The sequence below is a fragment of the Corapipo altera genome, unplaced genomic scaffold (assembly GCF_003945725.1).
Source record: "Corapipo altera isolate COAL_440 unplaced genomic scaffold, ASM394572v1 1, whole genome shotgun sequence".
NCBI lineage: Eukaryota > Metazoa > Chordata > Aves > Passeriformes > Pipridae > Corapipo > Corapipo altera.
Genome location: NW_020884873.1, coordinates 15,805,529 through 15,827,231, shown reverse-complemented (window position 1 = coordinate 15,827,231; position 21,703 = coordinate 15,805,529). Strand labels below are relative to the sequence as shown.

At 48.9% G+C, this 21,703-nt stretch overlaps 1 long non-coding RNA gene across 1 annotated transcript in view; it reads left to right on the top strand.

The window, feature by feature from the left end:
• Window positions 1-21,703, top strand: part of LOC113956158 — a 49,538-nt gene that overhangs the window by 16,060 nt on the left and 11,775 nt on the right. Inside the window, exon 2 of the long non-coding RNA XR_003530762.1 lies at window positions 389-569. This is a non-coding gene — a long non-coding RNA (uncharacterized LOC113956158). The remainder of the gene's footprint in view (window positions 1-388; window positions 570-21,703) is intronic.

Here is a 21,703-nt window from a genome sequence, read left to right as displayed (position 1 = left end):
CGTTGGGTCAGGTGCTCTCTCCTTTTTGTGTACAGTGGGACAACCAGGCTCTTAGGATACCGGCCAACCTCTTCCCATCCTTTAAGTCTCCTTCCATCTGGCTGTCTGTCTGCTCTGCTGCCTGTGTCCAGTTGTCTGTTCCCCTAATCACCGATACGCCCTGACTAGCTCACACCCCACACAGCCTGTGGACTCAGCAGCTGTGCATCTCTCTGTCCCTCCCACATGCACACACATTCACACACACATCCCCCCCCCGGATCTTCATCTGTGGCATATTCAGTTGCCATTGGAAACCTAAGAAAGAAGTGAATCTACCCTCCAAGTCTTAAGCTGGTGGTTTTTTTCCTTTTTTTTTTTTCCCTCCCCTTTCCTCCTCTCCTCACAGAAGGCAAAGTCGTTCGCAATGAATCCATGGCAGCTTCGATCGAGCGGTGAGCTGGAGCATCTACTCACAGGCCACTCCTTGATGTGACTGAACAGAGACCTTGCCCAGCACTCGCCGAGGAGAGCAGAGCCCCGGATTTACCTCCCGCGCACCCGGGCACCCCCAGTGCAGGCACCGTGAGGTAAGCCAACCTCGGCACCTCTGCCTGCGCCTCTCTTCATCCCTCCCTCTCTCCCTCTTGTTGCTTGTTCCCCAGAGGTGTGAGGGAGGGGAAGGGCAGGGGTTTCTGCTATGCTGTGAACAAAATCTAGGTTTTCATCAGCACCCTCCCCACAATGGAGAGCTGCTCCCTCCCCCCGAGCCCCTTTTTTTGCGGCCCTGCAGGCATGTGCAGGGAGGGGTTGTTTGCAGAGCAGCCAAGGGAAGCGCTGCAGGTCCCCTGCACGCAGTCCTGAGTGCATTCCGCCCCTTTCCCATCCCTCCCTTGGCACACACCTGTCTGCTCTTCTTCATTCGTCATTTTCCTCCACCTCCCCTATTTCTCGGGAGAAGTGGCAGCCAGGCTGACTCTGCTGCAGCCTGGCCAGCAGCATGGCTGGGCTCTGCAGCCCTGGCCTGGGTCCCCTCAGGGATGCAGCTTGCAGCAGAGCAGGAGTGGGCATCATGCTACTGGGAGTGGGGCATGCAGGAGAGAATTCCCCCTCCGTCCTCATCTATGGATATTTTGGGTATTCCAGTTCCCCATGGAAGACACTGGCCTCCATTTCCTAGCCAGGTACCTCCTCTGAATACACAGCCTAGCCTGGCATAGCTTTGGGGTGATGGGCACGCTCTTTGTCACTGCTTATCTGCTGTCCCCTGGTGCTTCTTCCCAGCTGGAAGGGATGTTTTCCTACTGGAGACAGTACGTTTCATAAGCTGGGAACGCCGTGTGCCCTGCACAGGCAGTGAAGGGGCCCTGTGCTGAGCCTGACCCATTTTGGGGCGCAAAGCTCTTGGGAGCACCTGAAAGGGCCTCCTGCTGCCCGGGGCTGCCCTCAGTGCCCCTTTCCTCAGCTCCTCTGCAGGGAAGGCAGGAAGATCAGCTGCACTATTTCCATGCCATGTCTCCATGCTGCTGGAGCTGCTGCGGTGTGGGAATGGGAGGGGAGTGGGAGCAGCTGTTTCTCCCATTGCTTGGGCAGGCCCAGACGTGCTGCCAGTCCTCGAGGAGCACGAACGTGCCTGGAGATGCCTTTCCCCAGAATAGATCCTAAAGAAACGAGCTGCTGACAAGGCAGCGGGCAACCTCAGAGGAGTGGATTTTAGAGGGGAGGTTTGGGAGTTTGCAACCAGCCAGGCTGTGCTTTCAGGTTCTGCATAGAGTCTAGAAGAAACCAGGGTTTTCTGAGTCAGATTTTGGGGGCTATTGTGTTTCTCTGAGGGGAAGAAACTGGCAGGGTCTGTGTTGCTGTGCAGCCCTGGCAGTGGTGCTGGTGTGGTGTCCCCTGAAGGAGGTGATGTGTTGCTCTCCTCCTGCCCAGGCCCCACCTGGTGATGCTGGCAAGGAAGGTGTCTTCCAGGGCATGTTCCAGTGCATCTCCCTGCTGCCACCACAGGACCCTGCTGTCAGTTCTCGACATCTACAGTTCCTCAATTCCCCTGTCCAACCACCACAATCCCTACCCTTCCACATGAACTTCTGCCTTTTAACTTCTCTTTGGTGGCACTAAGGTGTTCTTCTTTCGGGGTACCCCGAGCCCTACTTTTCGCTCTTTCAGCATCCCTTCCTCACTTTTCATCCTTTGTGACTCCCATGCTGGGCAGGACCAGCTTTGGTCAGTCTCGGGAAGGGCTGACTTTCCCCAGCGGGATCGTTTCTGGATGCTGCTGCCAGCTGACAATACTGTGAAGTGATCTTTTCCCCTGTGGTTCACACCCTATGGTGTGTGCGCGTGCGTGTGTCTTGCAGGTGACAGAGTGACTGTAGCATTGTTGATGTGTCACTCTTCCTCTTGGCTGGAGCTTGACAGGGAGTGTGCCCAGGCAGTCACACTCAGTTTTGTTGTTGGGGAGTTTGCAGAAAGCAAGCTCTTCCCATATGGAGCCTCCAAAGTCATTTGGCATTGGTTAAATTCCTCAGCCCTCTCAGGACATGGCTTTGGCACTGACACCGGGTGGACATGACAATAAATCCAGCTCTAGGGAGCTTGGTACTGGGTCAAAACTGCTGCAGCTACATGGTAGAAAATGCTGATCCAGTATGAATTCACTCTGCTGTTTCAGATTTGTTTAGAAAACAATGTTGGCTTAACTCTGTACTGGCAAGGTTTATGTTGTGTTGGGTATTATCTGTCTGCACAACTCTAGCTTGACGCTGGCTCTAGTGTTGTTTGTGTGCCACATCTGGCACACACTCTGGATCGTGTGTGCTCTGGCTAATCTGACAGATGTAATTGCACACTGCAGCCAGTCTGGTTCAGTCCCTCCTGTTGGGCAAGCCAGTTTGAAAGAGGGTTACATTACAGTCTGGGAGCAAGCCATGTCCCACACCAGGCAGCTGCTTTCCCCTCTCAGGAGTAACAACAGCTCTGGTCTCCCAGGTGCCTTGAGAAGTGATGCACGGGGACATAAAAACCCACCTCTCTGTAACTCCGTCTCTCCTAGCACCACCCCAAGTCCAAGGAGATCCTAGAGAGACAAATGTGTCCTCTGGCTGGTGGCCACATCTCTGGCTGGCTCCTCCCAAAGGTTTTTGAGCTGTGTTTCCACCTCTGCTCTGGAGAGCCTGGACGAGAGGAGGGCACCGGCTTGGAGGAGGGCAGGCATTGCACTAAAGAGGAAGGGGAGGAAAGCATTGTCTAAGCAGGAGGATGTTTTTCTCCAGCCTTGACCGCTCCACAACCCCATGGCCAGTCCACGTGGCCTGGGAGAGGCATTATCATTCTTCATAGGATCATATAGGCAGAAAATGGGGCTGCACCACCAGTGGAAGCTGAGACAGCCCATTTGAAGCAGGTGCTCATTGGGACAGAGTATGAGTGCAAACCCTTTTCTGCTGCAGGGACTTTTTCCAGATCTGTCGCTCAGGTGCTTGTCTTGCTGAGGGAGGTAATTTTGTTTGTGCTGAGGGGCTAAAGGGCAGAAAGGTTCCCCTAATGCTTGTGTGTGGATGTGTGCAAGTTTCTGGTGATTAGGAGGAGAATTTGTTGATCGCGTATAGCAATCTAAAATGTTTTACTTTAAAGCCCGGAAAAATGAACTTTCAGGGGTTAAAGTCAAGAGGCGACACTGTGTACCAAACCTTGTTGCTAAGGATTCCTGACTCCTAATTGTAGTGAACTCTCTCACTTGTCACCATACTGTGCCTCAGTTTCCCCTACCTTTACATGGGACAGGCTGTAGGCCCAAACACTGGGGGACAAGAGAGGGATGGGAAGGAGGGATGTGAAGGCATGCCCAGTGCTTCAGACTGCACAGAGGGATGCTGTGGGGAAAGGGAGGTTCAGCCTGTGGACTCTGCTGACATGGCTGAGTGCTGTCGTTCGCAGTGGGCTGGATGCCGGAGGAGAATCCATAATGACCAGGGGGCCGTGTGCCAGGGCCAAGGCAGTGATTCACTCAAGCCTCTGTTTGTTTGGGAAGAGAAAGGGAGTTTGTGGCTTGTCACTTCAGAAACAGAGTAGAGATTCAGTGGTGAAGGACAGGCTTCTTGGCTGGGCCTCCCCAAGCAGCCACGCCGCGTGTCTGTCTGTGTGTGTGTGTGTCAGGGGACCAAGGGGACCCTGGTACAGGCCATGACTGGCAACTGGCCATCCCTGGCACTCGTCAGTTCACCTCCTCCTTGTACCCTCTGCACAGCCACCACTGATTGGCCAAGGACAGCCCTGAGATACACACACATGACACAACAGTGCCTGTGAGGAGAGTGAGATGATATAAAGCCTTGCTAGAAGAGAGCTGGATGGGATTTGAGCTACCTCCCTGCCTAGTTTATCCTGCATGCGGCAGCACAGCATCTGCGCAAGTGTCCATGTTGCTGCATCCTGGCCCAAACAGGCACCTTCAGTAGGGCTGTGTCTGGTGTGTGGGGCCGGGTCACAGGCTGGGGAGTGGTGTTGGGCTAACTCAGGGGATGAAGAAGACCTCTTTCTCCCCCGAGTGCCTCCTCTGTCTCATCTCTGCTGTGCCTCTTCCGATGCAAGTCCTGCTTTGCTTCTTGGAGGTACAGACCTGCAGGCAATGGAGGAAGGTGTCAAAGAGAGAAAGGGAATTGCGAGACACATAGAGGTATGGAGAGGATGAAGTCTCTGAGAAAGAGGGAAGACCTGAGGAAAAATAGGGCAGAAGCATCAAAGGAAGAGAGGGATGCTGAGGGAGGCAGAAAGAGGCAGTGAATGTCCATGCAGTGACAATGTGGTGTGGAAGTCTTTATATTGATATCACAGACTAGAGTTTGACCTGACCATGTTTGTACTTGTCAGGGATGTAATCTGAAAAGCTGTGGCAGGAGGACCAGCTCTTCACAGTGAACTGCTCATCTTCCATCCACCTTTTTAATCCAGGGAATAGCCAGCCAGAGATTGTCCTGCTTTGAGGTGCTTTCTCCTGTGCATGTTCCTCTGCTCCCGAAATGAAGGAGGGCACATGGCTGAGAAACCCATCCCCATGTCCTCTGTCCTCCTGGGCCTTGCCCAATGGAGCCAGAGGAAGTGAGTGTGCTGCCCAGCATGGCTGAGAATTGCCTTGCTCTGTATTGAAGGGATGTTGGTGAGGTCTTAGAGGACGTCACAGACCTGCTTCTAAATGGCTCCTCAGAAAAACTTATGGCCACATTACCTCACATAGACAATGGCTACAGGCAATGAACGCAACAAGCTACACGAGGCAGTGTTTTTTCTATAACTGCCCCATCAACGTGTCCTGTAAGAACTGAACAGCAGCAATTTAGATGAGGGATTTGTGGACATTTCTCTTCCTCTTTTATTAAATACTTGAGTACATATCTGTCAGAAAAGGTAGGTATGCCAGGTCTGTCATGGGGTGGGTAGATTTCATACAGATGTTCTCAGAGTCACTTTTGATAGGGATGTGGTGGTTTCCAGAAGCTGGAATGCCAGTGTTGGCTTGCAGATGGGTTGACAGGTGAACATGTACCCACAGCAGGTTGTGTGTTCACTGTGATGTGTTCACTGAGACATAAAACAGTGGGTGCTTCTCACTCATCTTGAGCTTCCCCACTGACCCCCTGTTGTAGGACCAATGGTCTGTGTGGCTTGAAGTTAGTGGCATATCAGGCCCATCAGGCTGTGCCCTGATCTTAACTCTGATGCCTTTTACAGCCAGCCAGCATGGTGAAAGCTATCAAGAACCAGTCCGGCACAAAGAGAAAAACACTCATATAATGGGGCTACTTATTTGAGTTGCCCAGCATTTCCCATTACATTTCATGTCTTGTGGCTGAGTCAGTTGAAAGGCAATCACCAGATATAACAGCCCAGCATTGTTCTGCTCACCTTCTGATTTACTTCTTTTCATCCTTGCTGGGTTTCATCTCCTCCCAGGTTCATGCATCCCCCAGCACCGGGGTCACTTTCTTTTTATTGCACCTTAGGCTGTATATAATCAAGCTAGCACTGTTCCTGCCCTGAATCTTCTGGGGTCAAGATGGAAATCACTGTTCAGCAAGAGACCCAAACAAATGAGCAAAACTAGCCTGGTTGGTCAGAACAGGGTGGAAGTTATCCAAGAAAACTCGCATTGATCAATTCCAGTCACCTCCTGTGTTTAAAGTGACTCAGTATCTCCATTTTTAGGATGTTGCTGGGAAGCTGAATTCTCTTATGATTTCTCTTGTATCAGCTGTCCCTACCAAGGGTGTTTGTGAGATTCTTTTCCTATATCTGCTTATATGAGGATCTGTTGGAAAACATGCTGGTAGAATAATGGGTGCTGGGACAAAGCCAGTCATAAAAACACCCAGAACTCACTGAAAAAAAAAACCACAAAACCTCCCCCTCCTTTCACTGAACAATAAGTTATCAAGTCCAGATGGTTAAATCCGAGATTTTGGAAGGAGATTAAGTGATTGAGCTGCTAACAAAAATATGCAATCTCTTGTGAAAAAAAAAAGCTACTGATTCGGGGAATTGGAGAACACCAAATGTTGTACCTATATTTAAAAAAAGGCTTCAGTGATGATCCGGGGAATTAAAGATCAGTAAGCTTTGCATCTGTATCTGGTAAACTGGTAGGAATGATAATTAAAAAGCAATGCTTGAAGACATCTGGAAGACTGTGGTCTGATAGGGCCTATCCAGCACAGGTTCAGCAGCAGAAAACTGCATCGTGTTAATCTCCTACAACTTTTTTAATGTGCCAATAAGACAGTGGACAAAGGAGAACCAATTGATATAAGATATTTAGACTTCCAAAAGGCTTTTGAAAGATTCTGCACAAGAGCTACTAAAGAAGCTAAGTAGTCAGTGAGAAACAAAATATTGACATAGATCAAAAACTGAGTAGGAGACTGAAAGAATGAGGGGATTAAACAGTCAAGTTTCACCATGGCAAAAGGCTAATGCGGCCTTCAGGTTCTCTTCTAAATCCCTTGTGATTTACCTTATTGTTTAATGACTGGGAAAGGTGGGAGGAGAGATATGCTGTATGAAAATCAGCAGATGAGACAAAGTTATTAAGTTGGCTGTGGACAGAAAGGGCTGTGAGAAATGCCTGGAAAGAGAATTAAGTTAAATGAACGCACTGTGCTCTGGTGAATGAAACTGAGCAATAAACTCTATGTTCAAAGTAATGTGTGTTGCAGGGTAGTCTCAAAACTCTTTACATACCCAAAAGGTCCTGAAACAAGGGTATCAGCCAAATGAAAGTGAGGGTGAATGTCAGGGAGCTCTTCATAGCTCTGCCCCATGCTGTAATGCCCTTGAGCAGGCAAATTAGCTGTTTGGATGCAAAGACAGTGGGTAGAGAGTGCTCTGGAAGAACTGTGAGGCTCTTGATACACCTGCAGTGCTGCCTCATTTGGAATTGCATGCTGAACTTGGGTTAGACTGTTTCTGAAGGGATGCTGGAAAACTGAAGGGCCTTTGAGGTGAGACAGAAAGCCTGTGAACACCCCCAGGTGAAGACATGGAGGAGACAGGTTGTCAGTGTCAGACATTGGACTGGAAGTGGATGTTGGTAGAAAATAAAATTATGAGACATATGAGGATATCTGTCCTTCCTTTCCTCTTCACATAGGAGTGAAGGAACACACAGTGAAATTAAAATGCATGGGATTCTGGTTCACAGGGTTGCGCTGCAGAGCTCTAAGTCATAAGAATTTGCCAGGTCCAACAATTTGGAAAGGTTCATAGTGGGATTGTGTGTTTTCTGGAGAACAAGAATATACTAATGAGCTTCAACTAATGACGAGGCCATTTTGGAGTCTGAACCTTCAGGTTCACTCTTCAGAGCCTATATTGACCTGTAAATCATAGCAGCAAATGAGAAAAGTAAGATAGGAGCACATTGTCCCTCATTTGTCTGTTTTGATGTTTTTCCATCTTCTTCCCCAAAAAATCTGGTGAGGTGTTTCCTGAGAGCCAGCATGGACATTTCTCTGACCTGGAATGGTTTTCCCCCAGTGTTCACCTTACCTGCTGGGACATGAGCAGTGATATTCTGTTCATGTCTTAGCTCTTCGTAACATTACATATGTTCAAGAGCATCCTCAAGGTCAGGGAAGAATGGGCTCAGAATCTCTTCTAACATAGCATGGCATTATTATGTTGACTTGGAACTCAATTCTGGCAAAAACCAAACCCCACGCCCTCCCACAGAAAAGGTGCAAACCTACCTAAACTTTTGAAATTGCATGAGATCAGAAACCTAATCTGCAAAGTTCCCAGACATTCCTGGGAGATTGCCCATGCTTTCATCTTCCACTTGAGTTATGGATGTGGGAATCAGGACTAGGATAACAGGGTATCACAGACTTTCCAATTGCCAGGCCAAGCTGGAGCCCAGAATTAAAAATCTGCTGGGGCTTACGGAAGAAGAGAAATCCCTGAGCCTACAGAAGCTCTGAAACCTTATCTGATTATTTCCTTCTTTCTTCAGTGTAAGAGCCTAAATATACAAACACCTGCTTCCCTGTCCAACATTTTCCCTACCCAGGATCATGGTCCCAGCTTTTGGGTTTTTTTACTGAGTTCATGATATAGATTGTTGAAGTCTTCAACAGCTTGGCTAACTGAGCCTGTTTGATTTCTGGCTATTTTGTGTAGCTACACACACAAATGCATGTGTAGCTACACATGAATCCCAGACTCTCTGTAAGGATGTCTGCTTCCTGGACAGCCCACACAAGGTGTGAGCAGAGTGACTTCTTGCACTTGGAAATGTTTTTAAGTCAGAAAAACAAATACTGAGGATTGTCTTCGCCTGTTGCTCTTTGCTGGATCTCTGAGCTCTCTTGTTTTCTTAGAGCTGTGATTCATTTTGGTGGGTAGCTTGGAGCTACACCCGCTGCAGCTGATGTGGATAGAGTGGGAGCAGTCAGGCTTGTGTCCCAGTGCCGAGAGACCTGGGGTCAATATAGCACCTTTCCACATGGTTCAAAGTTGCTGTGAGGCCAGAGGGAACTTTGGCAGCGCTTCAAAGCTGACATCACCACAGCCCCTGCAAACCTCTGGGGTGGAAGCAACACCTTCAACACCTCTCCTGGAATCCAGGAGCTGGGGACTGTCGGGGCTGAGAGACACTGACATCACCCATGCTGCGTGCCAGCAACCCTGAGGCTTTGGAGATGACTTGATCATCACTACTCTATTGTAGCACCTAAAAAGACCTTCGGGATTGAAAGATGATTGCATCTCTCTGCTCTATAACAGCAGCCAATGAACCTCCAGGGTCAAAGAATAAATACACCATCTCTGGAGTATAATAGCATTTAGAAACCTCACTCACTGACTCACAGCTGTCTGACCCCCTCCACCACCACCTTGTCTCGGCACCCAGCCACCTTCTCCGCTGAGGTGTAGAGGGATAATCCCTGCGCTTTTACAGTTACCTGCCTGTGTGCAGCACTGAGATGAGACCACACTATCTTCTCACTTATTATGGTACTGAGGAACACTGGTGGTGTGATGCATGTGCCAGCCATTTGCTCCATGAATGCAGCAAGGAAGGAACCACTGCAGTAAACCATTTCCTCTCTTAATACAGCATCTGTGAAACTCTGGTACTGCTTTGCTGTGGCAAATTATCTGCTCTCACCTGTTACACAGTGGGGGCTCTTCTGAGACTGCTGGGGGTGCTTCAAAAGACAGCTCAGCACCTGGAAAGGGCTGTGTTGTACCAGCAACTGGAGTGCACTGATGGGAAGGGGGATACTTTGATGACCAGCTATCCTGGCATTTAGAAAGCATGAATTAATTTCTCAGACACCCTAGAGAGGTGGAGTTCTGTCATGTTATGAACCTGACTTGTAGATTCTGGGGAAAATCCTAAAAGCTTTTGGTAATAGAGGTTTTAGTGAGTTTAATGCCGATGGAATTAAAAGTCTCTAGGCACTCGTTGTGAATGGATTTACATTGGGGAGATTAGAAAAGGGAAAACATTATTGGTGTCCAGGAAACTCAGGAGAGCAGCTGTCAGCTGGTTTAGATGGAAAGTTCCCTAGTGGCAGGCGTCCTGGCAGCCAGGCAGCACACACGCACACCCTGTGGGGTCGGCTGGCATGCTCACGGGCTGGGGACACGTCCCAGGGTCCACTGTGGGTCACGTCACATGTGAACATTCACAATAAGCTGTTTGCTCTAACCAGTTTTACGGACACATTGGACATAAGTTAACGTGGGAATGGCTTACACAAAGACCCCTATGCCTCACCCAAGTGCTACCGGCCTGACTCAGCAGAGTCATTACTATTCGGTCCTGCTGAGGAGCATGGGGAAGAAAGACCTGCCCTCCTCCCTGCCTACAGAGACATCACATTGGAAGGACTGCAAAGCAATTTCTTCCTTCATGGATAGACCTTTTACAGTCCCCTTTCTTCCCACCAGAAATACACCTGGTGTGTAACTATGAAGGACAGTTAAAGTGAATACGGGTCAAGATCTTTAAGGATTAATTTTGTACATTTTTTTTTAAATTCATAGTTAATTTTGGCAAACTCGTAAAATCCACCATTTTCAATTTGTCTGTGCGACTTGGGGAGGCATCTCTAGACTGACCAAGTTCTGCTTCTTTTTCCCAAGCCTCAGTGTTTGTCACTGCTGGAGAAAGCATCCTGAGGCCAGATGGCCCCTGCCTGTGCTCTTAGATAAGAAAGGCATGGTCCTGTAGGGTTTGGCCTTTCTTGGACTACCCAGCTGAGACTGGGTTGCTGAGGCTGTGCACTTTGCTGAGGGATCGGGTAGGCAAAAGAAGAAAAGACACCAAGAGACCTACAGGGAGAGTGAGAAGGGTTATGGCCTTAAGCAGATGAGCTGGTTATGCTTGTCTTGGGAATGCTCCAAGAGATGATTTGTCTACTCTTCTCCTTATTATTTCTCTCTAAAATCCTCATCACTTGTTGGTGCATATTTTCGAGAGCAAAGATCAGGGTTCATTCACCCTGGCCTTCTCCATAAGTGCTACGTCATCAAGCTGAGGACTTAATTCAAATCCTGTTTTGAAGATCTCTATCTCCTCTGCTGCCCAGGAGAGCTCGCTGGGAGATCAGGCTTTGTTAAAGCAGGGAGATCCGTGCCTCAGGGATGATGGACAGAAAGGAGAGCACAGTGCCTTGCCAGGACAGGACCTGACTTTATCAACTAAGTACCCACAAGCAAGCCAAGGGCAGATTTACCCTTGCTTTGTAGGATGAAGGTAATGCCCTGTCCACAACGTACGACAGGGAGCTGGCATTCATGCTATCCTTTTTCTTTCTGCACAGATGGATCACTGCCTGTTGACTCTGGGGGGGGGGCTGGGGGGGTGGGAAAAGCTGCTGAAGTGGTTGACAGTGCCCTCAAAACAAGGTATCAGGTATTGAGCACCAGGGGCAGGGCAGACACAATGTTTCTGGTGTCCCTCCCAGTGAGTGGGTAGATGCCACCAGGAGGTCCACAAAGAGGGAGGAGGAGATGGTAGAAATAAAAGAGCTAGGAAAGAAGGTGAGCAGTCTCTGTGCCTCCCTAGGGGGCCCCTCTTGTGCTGGCAAGATGTGATGGGAGTGCAGGGTGTCAGGGAAGGAAGTAGGAAGGGGAGATGCTCCACTGGCAGGCTGGCACCCTCAAAGTGGTGGGGAGACAGCGGGCACTGTAGCAGTCAGCCCTTGTCCCTGGGCTCCCATTCGTCAGCTGAGAGATGCAGCTTGGAGGGTAGGGGGGCTTTAAGTAAAGCACAGAAGCAAAAATACTAATATGGCAATTGGGGCTATGGCAATGTGCAGTGAGTGATCAGCAGTAGTGTTCATGCAGGAACTGGAGCTACTCCTGGAGATGTGGGCCTAATCTGTTGTGGGGAGGGGAGTAAATCTATTGCTTTGACCCCTTATCCCAGAAAGGTGCCTGACCTGGCACTGCTGGGGATATACTTGTCCTCAAATGTGCAGCATGTGAGCTGCTGGGTGTGCAGGGGCCTGCCTGTGGAGGGTACACAGCAAGGCTGGGGCACTCTTCTGCATCAGCACTGACACAACCAGAGCATGTCAGCAAAGAGAGCCCCTCCGCTTTGCAACTGGCTCTGCAAAAATGTTTTTGTCCTTTCTGCATCCTGGCTGAAAGAGCTTCTATCCCACCATCACCTTTCTTGAGGCATCTCTGTTTCTGTCAATCTATCCACCAATGCAAAGAGAACATTGGTGCAGGTAATCGCCCCGTGCCAGACAGCTGTGCTGGCTGTTGTAATAAGCTCATTCAGGCAGGATGTATTCACCCCCTCTAAACAGTAGTCATTGTCTATTCCCAGGCAGAACTGTGCTTCTGGAGGACATCTAGCACAACTAACTCATCATGACAACCAGCAGCAACTTCAGGCTGCTTTCACAGAGCTGTTTGTGGAATCACCTCCGCCCTTTAGCACAAGATGTACACTTGCAATAAGCCCTGCCACTACATAAGAGAGAGGCTTCTGTTTTCGGCGAGTTGTGTGTCCCTGGCAAATGCTAGTCCATGACTAACGTGTTCATTGCTGACAGGTCAGCGTGAGATGGGAGAAAGGGGATCTTCAGCTCAGTGGGATTGCTGAGAGCGCATGGGCTTTGCAGCAGTAAGGATGTGATGAAGTTGTCAGCTACAAAAGACTGTGGTCTTTAGGCCTTGACCTAGATAAGGACAGGTTCATAAACACAGGATGGGGCACACTCACAGCTTTCTTGGAGATGGGAAAAGTTATTTGAAGGCAGCCCCTAGGATTTTCAGGACCTGCCAATTGCTTTCTGGGGATGAGGAAACCTGACATGTTCCTGTTGGGACTGACTAGCAGAGATTCCAAGTCCTCTCATTTGCATGATTAGCAGTGTTTATGCTCACTATTTTTTCAAGAACTGTCTTGTGTGTGAAACTGTACCCTTGCCACAGAACACTGGGCTGAAGAGAATATAGCGGAGGGTGGAGGCTGAGTGCACCTGTGATTTATGGGAAGATTACCACATTGCCTGCAAATCCACGTGGATGTCAGCATGGTTTATATTATCTGCACCACCGTGGCACATTACATTCTCACAATGTGTGGAGGGTGAGAAGGGGCAGACTTTTCATAGGGAGCTGCCTCTGGGCATTGCTATTTTGCACTTCATCCTTGGAGCTGGTGAGCCTGGTAGTGTTGCAGGGTGACATGTATGAGGAAACCCGACATCAAGCTGGAGGATCTATGTGACTGTATTATGATATAGCCAACAAAGTGAGCTGCTTGCTGTTGCTTTGATGTGATCATATGACAGTTTGATGCTTTATTCAAAGCACTGGTTACAACTTCCTTACCCTTCTTTCCCAAGCACTTCGAGGTCAACCAATGTATTAATAAATTAGAGGGATTAAAATAAACAGTGCTTTGAAAATCATTAGGCATCCCAAATGCATGGAAACAAACAGCAGTTGGAGCAGAAATACAAAATGCAAATAGGCTAAGAACTGGGCCATAAAATATTGTATCCTAGCCCTGGGGCAGCTCTAGAAAGGAAAAGTGTGTTTTTTCCCTTATCTCTTTGGGTTGGGACAGATGAAATAGTGCCAGGGTACTGTGAATGAAGTGTGACCTCTGCCCATGTTCCTGCAGTGGTACAGAGCCTGCCCCACCAGTGTCTTTACTGGCTGCAGAACAGAGATGTGGGGAGATGAGGCCACAAGCATCAGCTATGGGGCTGGAGCTAAGGCAAGATCTGAAGGCTACAGACTGGGGACCATCTGGGTGAGCAGCTGTCCTAGGCAGCTCCTTCTGCTGCTCTTGGTCCTGACCCTCACCCTCCAGGCACTGCATGCCCAAGTCTCTCCTCCTCTCAGCTCACTGCCTTTCTCACTCCAAGTCTAGCTCCTCTTTCCTTCTCTGAAGACCCAGGGACTGACACAGCCAATTTACACAGCATCCAGTTCATTTTCCCTTGGTGGTACCAAAGCAGGGCCCCAGCACTGATGGCCACATCAGAGGGAGTTCTGGCTGCTGCCAGGGCAATGAGAGACCACGTTACTCAATGACCTTTCCTCATTCTGCATCCTGGCTGAAATGATGCCTTTATTATTGCCAACTGCCTTTTTCTTGTCAATCTGTGCCAGCTCACAGACACACTGTTACAGCACTGTCCCAATGAGGAAATACAGTCCCCAAGGACATCACAAAGGGTGTGAGTGGATGAGACTGTGGCTGATGATCTGATTATGATGTTTTGGGTGGTGTTTATATGGGGATTACTTGAAAAAGGAAATGTTTGAAAAATGCATCAGAGCAACATACATGTCTTTGATGTGTTTAAAAACTGGTGTGGTCTTGCTTAAGAAGTGGAAGTAATGAGGGCAATCAGTCTCAGCTCAGTAAGATGATTTTTAGGCCAGAGAAATGCTAAGGAACCACAACTGACTGCGTTTCCCAGCCCAGCAGAGACCAGGGAGATCCATTTTTCCAGGCCTGGAAAGTTGGAGGTCCTGTGTTGGTGAATGAGATATTCGCCGCCTTTAAGACTGAGCATCCTATCCATACTTGGAGACGACTGTGTTTGTGAGGAGGAGGAGGGGTTCAGCTGCGAGAAGTCTGCCTGATTCAGGAATTGTCTGGACCATCTTGAGTTTCTCTTGCGTGACAGACTTCACAAGCATCACTGACCAGGGAGAAAGCAGTCAGACAATGAGAGAAAGCTGGCCTAGGAAAAGGCAGAGCCTGTCTGATAATTGAATACTTCTCCCTGCCTGGCCAGCACGCTGCAAGTGGAACGCATCGTGACGCCATGCCTGCCACTGCCAAGGGACTTTTCCACTCCACGCAGCCACTGGGATTTCTAATCCAGGCTGTATAGGACAATGCTGTCATGTTAGTAATGGTATAACTCTCTTAGCAGTCTACCGGTGTGACAGAGTCACAAAGAGAACAGTGTAGGCTGAATATGCACTCATGCTTGCTAAGCCTGTAATCCCAGCTTTGATTTTCTCTCCCTCTTTTCTTTTTTTTTTTTAAATAATCAGTTCAAACTTAATAATAGTGATTCACTAGTTGCCTGTTTATCTGTCCTTGGCATGGTGTTCAATTTGCATTGCACAGGGCAGAAGATGGGGGGCGAGGGGAGAAGGAAGAACTGGGAGAGGAAAGGGGAAGCTGTGTAGTGTTCCTGTTTCCTCTCTACATGGAAACTAAGGCTGGTATCTTTCTGTGAATCTGAAAGTCTTGGCTGTTATTTCCCCCATGGTCCGAAGAGGCTGGTCATCACCTCTGTTCTCCCAGTCAATTTGTATATTTTGTGGCTTTCTTAGTAAAGATTCAGCAGCTGTTAGCAGCTAATGGGAAGTGTTTGGTGGTCTGTGGGATGGAAGGAGGCAGGGCTCATGAGTGCCCTGGACTTGTCTGGACTATGCTGTGGTTGTTACTCTTGGATGAGGCAAGGGTCAGTGATGGAGCTAAGCTCTTCTAAGGCTGTGTCTTCCAATTGCATCTGAGACTGTGTCTGTACCTCCTTGAGGCTGGTCCCTTTTCTCTGCAGATCCTAGCAGACTCCAGGTGTTCCTCAGCCCAGACACATGCAAGACCTGCTGTGGGGCTGATTCCAGCACCATAATGTGTTTCTGCATCCAAAACCCTTTTGACTTTTGTCTGCCCAGGAATCTGACCACCTCTTCTCAGAAAACACGGGCTGGGCAGCAAGATTCACAATCAGGCAGTAGTAAGTAAAAACAAGGAATCATTGGGTATGCATGTGAAGACTGTTGCTAAAGAGCTGCTGTTAAGAACTGCCTTGCACTGTTCTTGCTCTGGGCAGTCACTGGCCTCAGTCACACTTCAGTCAGTTTTTCCCCAGGTGCTTCTTCCAGGGTGAGCTTCCTTCCTCCTTGTCACCAGTCGTAGGCACAGCCCTGCTGAACTGCTCTGGGCTGCAGGTGGCTGTGCTTTTGTCTGGGTGACACTGAACATGGGAGACATGGAGCAGGCCATCTGGAATAAGCAGTTAAATGTGGGCTGGAGCATAGGAGGACAGTAAACAGGAGAGGGCAGAAAGGTTAGAAAAAGCAAAGGCCTGGACAGTTGTGGAGAAGTACTAGAGTATTACTGAAAGGTGAGTTCAGATAGCCTTCTGCTTCACCTTGGTTAAATATTGTGTACCCATGGTTCACCGTGGCAGGACTGATGCTGACTCCCAAAGAGCTGTGTCCACGTGACCCATGTGTGTTGCTGAGACTGCCTGGCATAGAGAAGACAGCTCCGTCTGAAGCTAAGGGGAGCTGTGGGGCACTTTGGCAGCTTGTGGGGTGGTGAGTGATGGCAGGGAACATGCTGTCGTGCAGGATCAGTGAAGCACTGCTCATCTCTCAAGCTGTCTGCTTCTCTTGCTCTTTGTGAGTCTCTTCTCACTTCTTTTCATGTGCTCATATCACCTCTCTTTTCTTTTGCTCACTTTCTCTCTCTGTGTGGTGCATGGCCCAGTGAATATAATCCATAGATAACCCTCTATTCTCTCTTTTCTCTTCCTCACCATCTTTCTCACTCATCCTTTCTTCCTGTCTCTCACTAACGCTCTGTTGCTCTCTCTGCCAATTTATTCTTCTCTTTCCTCCCACACTCTGTCCCCGTTTAATCAATCTTAGCACAGTCCTGTTTTTCACCAGGGCTGCTGTTTCATGCTTACTTCCACGGAGGGAAGGCAGGCAGGTGTGGAGTTAGGGTACCAGGTAGGAAGTAGGAGAGCTGAGCTGAGACTGTCTTTGGTGACCATGGCTGTCACATCACCCATTCTGTGGCTTGGCTCCTTTCCTTTGACATGGGAACACTACAGCTGTGAGTTAATGTGCAATGCTTAGAAGTTGTATGGCCAAGGTCTGTGAAGCTCCTGGAAGTGGACTAGACCTCTTTGGGTGCCCAAGCAGTGCTTGTTTGTCTTTGGTGCCCAGCTAAGCCCTTGTGCCTAGACTGACACACTGGAGGCATATTCTCAGCCCTGCCCACTGTCCTATTCACAAAGTCTGCCCCATCTAGTCTTTCATAAAAAAATAACCCCATGGAATGCAATTGACAAGACTCAGAAACGGAGTTTTGATCTGCGGTGATCCAGAGCTTTATCCTCGCAAACCCCTGGAGACTTCGGGCATTTCCTGTTCCTGTTGGTGCTACCTTTGTACACAAATCACACGGAGTCTCTGCTTCTCCCCGTCCACCTTTATCTTCTTCTTTCTGCCGTGCCGCTGGTCCACCTTTGCATACCGGAGCCTGCAGTGCCTGCTGGCTGTTGAGGGCTCGCCCGGAGCTGCCAGATGCTTGCACCTTCTTAGCTCTCACGGGTAGGAGTTGCTATGGGAGACAGCGAGAAAGAAAAAGTGCCTTCCCCAGCAGCCCTAGGAGCCAGAAGTCTTCTATTGAGTGGAGAACACCCCCCTCTTGTGCTCCTTCCTCCCCTCAGCCCCCCTTTAGAGAGCACTCTGCAGAAAGCCGCCTTTGAAGCCCCTTAATTAGTGTCCCGTGTGTCCTGAACGGAGCCCTTCATTACCACCAGCAAGAGGCACAAATTGGCATGTGTTTCAGGTTTGGGCTCAGTGCCAGAATTTTGTTCCAGTCCCCTCCCTCCAAACGTCTCCAGCTTCCCCCCTCCTCGGCACACATGCTTGCACACACACATTCACTTTCTCTCACAGAAAAACACACACACACGCACATACACACAAGGGATCCTGCCAAAAAAAGAGAGACATCCCCTTTCCATCATTCCAGGTTTGAGAGAAAAAAAAACAACGACAAAAGGTCGCTCTGCTCCCTGCTTCCCCCCCCCCCCGGTTTGCTCTTGGCTCTGCTGACCCTTCAGCATATGCAACTGCAGGTTGGGGGTCATTATCAGTCCCAGAGTATCTCTCGCAGCCTGTGGATGTGCTCAGAGGGTGCTAATTAGTGAGAGAAGGGCTGATTAGGTTAGAAATTAAGTGTTTATTTCCTCGTCTGCTCTTTTTTTTTTTTGTATGGGTGTAAAAATAGTGAGGCCAGATGGAGTCTCAGGAATGATGGGAAAAAAGGCAGCCAGGAGTCAAAGGGGGTGAATCTGTATCCTGTCTCACCTCTCCTACACCCCCTGGATGGACAGGCACTCTGCAAATTCACAGCATCCCTGTGGCACAGTGGCAGCCACCACACATGCCCTGTGACTGTCCTTGTTGGCACTGAGCTGGACATTACCTCTCTGCACAATGTTCTGTAGAAGTTTTCATGCCTACAGAGCCTCCCAGCTCCAGCACCTCATCTTTTCCAGCTCAGTCTTAGTGCCTTTGTTTCCACCCAACCCCTTTTTTTTTTTTTTTTTTAATCTCAATGTCACTATCAGCAGCAGCCAACAGGTTACTGGCATCACCAGCCGCTCAGACACACCCCTTGTCTCCCCCCATGTCACTGTCCTCAGAGACATCTTGCCCTGCCAGACTGAGAGAGGCAGACTGAGAGGAAATTCCATCTGTCTCTGCCATGGACTTTGCCTCTCCATTGCAGAAGTTGCATCACAGAAGCCAATTAGGAGTCTGATTTCCAGGAATACCAAACTCTATGCCTGAGCAAACTCTGACATCAGACCATTCTCCCCTGCATCCTTGGTAGTTTCAGCCTGTTATGGGCTGTGGGATAAGGAAGACCAGGTCATGGCATGGCTGAATAGCAACTCTGCCTTGCTACGAGGCTATTTGTGCTTCCAGCTCTCCAGGGAGTAGCTTCGAGGCTGTGAGGGGCAGTTGAAAAATTGTCTCCTTCCTTCTACTTGACCTAAAGAAGATCTCTGGGGCCAGTATTTTGGATTCACTGGACATGGAGACTTTCTCCAAAGGCCAGTTTTTAGGCTGATGATACTGAGGTTCCAGCAGGCTGGAGGAGGGGGAGGGAAAGAGGCTCTACAGCTGGCTTTCTGGGGTGGAAATTGTGCTGGCAGACTCAAGACGAGTCCACACAGTTGGAAGTTGGTGTCTGCAGCAGGCCAGTTTATGTGACCTGAGGGCTCACTCTGATGTTGGGAATGAAGGCCATCTCTCCCAGCTACGGATATGACTGCTGAGAAAGGGCTGAGTTTATTTTGTTGATCAGCTGAAGGGGAGTGGTGGTGGTGTGTAAGAACCAGTCACTATGATGTGCTGGAAGAGAATTTGCAGGGAGGATTATTTGCTCAGTAACCAATAGGGGGATTGTGATCCCTTAGAATCATAGCTGGTTGGGATGTGTCAATCCAATGGCAGGGGAGATTCTCTGCTGACACAAGCTGGTGAGCCCCATGACTCTCATTTGCACTTCAGACCCCAGCTAGAAAGTGTCTAGTGCACAGGAGCTTTGTACCTATGAAATAAGAAGTCCAGCTTCTTTTGAGAGTGGGAGAGCAGCTAGGGGACCCCCAGCTCCAGAGGTGTATTTGTGGTGGGAGGAGAGGACACGTGTACGTGCTGGTGTTTCTCAGTCTGTGTGATGTCAATATGACTGCATGCATGACTGTTTGGCTGTTGCATGAGAGGAGGCTGTATTTTCTGGGTACAATTCAGGCCTCATTCCCTTTTCATCATGATGGTGCTTTTTTACCATGTGGCTCCTGCAAACAGCCAAACAAACAAACAAACAAACACACATGGGAATCCAAACTCCCTATTACCACCACATTGCAGATGCAGTCTGCTTTGGCCTGTATTTCTCCCGTTGCCACAGCAACGGTAAGCCAGAGAGTAAATCAGAATATCCTTTCTGGTGCTCAACACCCCCATATGGCAAAATAAATGACAGCGTGGAAAGCCTGGTCTGTCTCCCCTAACTCTCCTTCCCAACTTGAGTTCAGCATAGACCCTCCAGAGACCTGTGATATGCCTGTCAGAGCCCAGAGGAGATCACAAGCCTCCTCCATACGGCATGAGGGAACACTCTCTCTGCTGTGACCAGCAATCCCCCTTATTCCCTCCTCCAGTTGCCATGTCTCTCATTGAGAATGTTTAGGTCTGAATCAGTGTTCACTGTTCATGGTCTCAGCTCAGCTGGCTTTTAACAAGATGAGTCCCGTCAGCTCCACTAGAGACCAAACAGTATCCAAACCAGGCTTAGCAACCTGCTTCTTGCTTCAGCAAACTCTGCTTACAGCTGGGAGAAACAGAGCCTTTCGAGAGGAGCAAAGCAATCAAAGCACATTTAGGACCAGGACTCCTGTCCAGCTGAGCTCAGAAATATGCTCGCTGGGACAGCTGCCAAAAGGGCTCCACCAGCCACGTTTTGTGTTGGCCTTGGGCACTTCTGAAGTCAGTGATGTGCTTAAGAGAGAGATCTATCTGTCCAGAGAGAAGAGTCCTTGGGAGGAGAGGAGGGACACTGTTCCTAAGAACTGGTGTGGGGCAGTCCCCTAGAAGTAGAGAAGAAGCCAGACCTGCAATTTCTACAGCAGCTCTTTCTACGTGCCTCCTAGTTTGGATATTTCTAGGTGCTACTAAAACCCTGGAGGATGACCTGCATCCCCTTTTATGCCAGCAGGTGATTAGAGCGAATCCGTCACTTCTGTCTCCCCCAGCTTTGGCTGTGACTACCTTCATTGGGAATTTCACTCTGTTCTTTGGCTCAGTTTCTCCTGAGAATCTGATTTATGGCTCCCCAGTGATTGCTAATGTGTAAATACAGTGTGCTTCAGCATGGCAATGTGAATGCCCTAGTGCATTGAAGCTGTTAACCCTTCAGCAGCTGAAGATCCTCCCCACACCTCCCTGTTGAGAGAGCTGCCTTGTTAGATAGGGTGAGGGTCCGTGGGAGCCCAGCCTGGCTCTCGGCATACTTACAGACAGGTGCAGGTGGCTAGACCCAGAGGCCTCCTCAGGCTTCTGTGGTGGGAAAGGGATGAGGCAGGACCAGCCCAAAGAAAAAGCAGAAAGGGCCATTTCATGATTAAATGCTGGAGCACAGCAGCAGTGTAAAAATATACATATATCACAAGCCTTAATTAACACAGGCGAAGGGAAAAGGAGAAAAAAAGCCACTTTTTAAAGGTTTCACAGAGACTATAAACTGGCAGCAGAGAAAAAAAATGTAATACATGCAAATTAATGGCATAAATTTAGGGTTACTTAACTTCACAAATGTTAACAAGCTCATAAAAAAAAAAGTTATTCTTTCTCAGTTTCCTGTCACTGTTTGTTTAATTTTCTCTCTCGCTCTCTTTTTTCTCTCTGTTGAGAAGATTATGTTTTCAGTATATTCCTCCTAAATTAATTCTGGCTCTCTCTCTTCCTGCTCCCTCCCTCCCCTCCTTCATCTCTTTCTCTGTACCTACCTCTGTCTGTTTGCCTTCCTTTTCTGCCTATCTATCATATTCTTAGTGTCCCCATCATCATAGTACCTACTCTTGGATACAGTACTTTCTCCTTTCTCTCCCTTTTTCCTTGCCTGGCTCTCCCCTGCTTCCAGCCCACCCTTTGCCCTAGCTCTCAGGCTGCTCCCTTCTTCTCCTGTTTTTTTTTTTCCCACATTTTTTTTTGCCTCAATTTTTTTTTCACCTCAATTTTTTTTTTTCTGTAGCAGTCTGTATAACTCCAGCCCGGTAATTTCCAAACATGCATTTTTCCCTGCCACTGGCAGACAAAGAAGGCAAGGAGCAAATTAAGTGGTCTCCGGCTTAACTGCTCGTTTATCAACCGTTTGAATGGCTGTTTGTTGCTGCAGACTGTATAGCTGGAG